The sequence below is a fragment of the Entamoeba histolytica genome, genomic scaffold, assembly GCF_000208925.1.
Source record: "Entamoeba histolytica HM-1:IMSS scf_1104750517595 genomic scaffold, whole genome shotgun sequence".
In the NCBI taxonomy this organism is placed as follows: Eukaryota; Evosea; order Mastigamoebida; family Endamoebidae; genus Entamoeba; species Entamoeba histolytica.
The window spans coordinates 1-3152 of record NW_001914926.1 but is presented as its reverse complement, the minus strand read 5'-3'; positions in this window follow the sequence as shown (position 1 = coordinate 3152).

Genomic DNA, 3152 nt, shown 5'->3' with positions numbered 1-3152 from the left:
AAACAATTAATAAAAATGTTAGACAACAGCAAAATGATAAGTTTAAAAGGGTTATTTTCTTTATTAATGACAATAACAAAATGAATAGAATATTGGACTATTAATAAATGATATTGTTAATAGTGTTTGATATTGTGTATATTACAATTGATATGTCTTTAATTAAATGGAAAAATAAACAAAGATAAAATAAAAATGAAATGTTTTCTAATTATAAATGAAAGTTACGGTAAAATAACTTAAAAACAAATAAAGTATGAAACAATGAATGGTGCCATCGATAACTGGGATTGAACATAAAGAAATGAAATGGTATGAAAGAATTGATAGAAATGAATATTCAAAAGAAAAAAATGTAAATTATTGTGAAATTATTGGAAATGATAAGAAGAATATGAAAATTAGAAAAGAAAGTATTAAAGTAGAAGTGATGATTCAACAGGAAAGTACATTATCAATAATACTCAACAGTATTAATAATGATTAATAAAAGAAAGGATAAATAGAAAGAATAGTCATTTACATTTCTAATTGAATAAAAAGGGAAGTTAACGAAGAATAGAAAATGCACCAAAACTAGAAAGACTAAACAAAGCACAAATCATACAGAAATATCATTATATTTGAAAGAATAATTCGGAAGAATATAAAATAAAAAGAGAAATATCAGATACCATTATAGGAAAATAAGAATTAACATATGGAAATGTTAAAACATCAAGAAATGAAATAAGAGCAATAAAGAGTATGAGAATAAATAACATAAAAGAAGAAAAACAATGAAATAAAAAGAATAAATACAGTAGAAAATCAAATGAAAGTAATAACAATGAAGAAAAAATCAAGAAGAAAAAGAAGAAAGCTTCAAAGAATGATGTAAATATAAAGAAATAGAAGAAGAAATATATTAAATCCATAACTAAAAGGTAGAAATGAAGAAAATAAAGAAGAAAGCCAAATGACTTTAAATGTAAAAATAATATAATAAAAATCAATACAGGAGTAATAGGAGAAAGAAAAGGATGATATAAGAAAAAAAATGAAAATTTAATGATATTTTGATGATTGTATTTATTTAGAATTTGCTATTAAAAGATGTCAATCAAATATGAATAATTTCATTTTACTCCAATTCTTTCAAATCACTATTCAAGAAGATTAATTGATAGTATGGAAACATATTATATTTATAATAAATATAATGAATTGTTGAAGAATGAAGAATAATTAAAGAAATAACATTAAATAAAATAGTATGTTATAACATATTGAGAAAAGAAAAAAAAAAGAAAATGCATATAAAAAAACTGAGTCTTGTTTATTCTTGTTATAGTTTATCTTTTCTTTTATAATATTGTTTCATAAAATAACTAAGGAATAGTAATTAACATTTTTGATTCAATTTATCTCATTATTTTATTTCATGCTTGTTTTTGAACTTAATAAAACAATGAACAAAAAATAGAATTACACAATCAAAGCATGTAAAAAATTAATTAAGTCGAAAAAAAGAAGTATTAATGAAGAAGGTAGTTCCGCAGAAACAGAAATTTATTCATATATTGTTTCAACTTATGAAAGTTTCAGAAAAAATACAAAAAGACTTTTTCGTATGAATTTTTTATTTTTATAATGAAATTGGACGACATGACTCTAATATAGATAAGTAAAATATATAATCCTATACTCATTGTCTAACTTAAATAAATAATAATCAATTGAACTTAGTAACACATTAACAAAACATCGTCTCAACTATAACAAACTACTTCCATAAAAACTAAAACCATTATTTCAAATAAATATTTTAAGTAAAATAATAATTATTATTCTTAAAGCAGTTTTTATACAACAGATATGCAAAAATTATTTTGTAATGTGAATGTATTCAAAGAAATGTGTTATTCATCAACCAGTAGAAAGACTTGAAAATAAGTTGAAATATAACTGTGGAAGGAATTACATAAAAATATAAGACAAACCAAAACACAATAAAAATTACAATAAAAAAAACATTTTAATTTATTTTGAAACAATCCACAATCAAATTATTCCGTCAAAATTTTTTTCTTTTAGTTTCATAATCTTTTAACTTTACTTGTTTGACTAATAAGTTAATTTTCTTCCATATTTCTTGCTTTCATTTTATCTCACACTATGTGTTTATCTGTCAACTATTCATAATATATCATTCCACAGTACTAAACCGTGTTAGTACTGTGGAATGATAAAAACACTAATTGCAGGTATTAATTAATCATAACTATAAAAATTAACAAAACAAATGAAAAGAAAACCGAATGAAGAGGTTGAATTTGCTCAAAAAATATAAGGAAATAGAGTTTATTTGTCTATATAAATGATGTGATAAATGATTAAAGGTAAATGTACTTATAATAAATGAAGATAAAGAGTAATTTAAGAGAAAAACAAATATTTCATTATGGAATAAAAAGCTTATGAAAGGAATGAAAAAAAGTCAGAAAAATGAGACATTTACAAAAACAAACCATGAATATAAATGTCACTTCATTTAATGTGTCTGAATAAACTTTATAAAGAAATTTTTATATGTTCATTGTTTGTAATATATTTACTCTTAAAACATTATTGCTCATGTATTTCATATTGTAGACTGTGTGTAGAGGTAATGTGGTAATGGAGAAAGACACTTTAAGTGACTATTGAAAAAGCAAATAAGAACAAAGCAAGAAATAAGAAAAGTAATTATTATTCTCCTTTGTTTCAAAAACATGAAAATGGGTTGTAATAAGTAAAAGACGAATTGTTCATAAATGATGATTACACATTGTTAATGATTTGTGTAGACTAACTTCTTAAATTGATTTATATTAGAGTATGAAAAGAGTTATTGTTATAGTTTATATCACCATTTTCTAGATAATCTTCTAAAAGTCAAAAAACACAGTCAAGACAAAGGAGAAATGAGAAGGAATTGTCATAATAACAAAACCGATTGAAAATAAAGGATTGTTTTGGTGATAAAGATATTCATAAGGTAAATTGAATCAAAACACAAATAACAAGAAGTACATAACAGTAATGGATATTTATGGTGAAAGAAAAACAAGGAAGTAAAGAGTATTAAAAAAGATAAAATAATAAAGGAAAATATACAGAAGTGGGAGTAG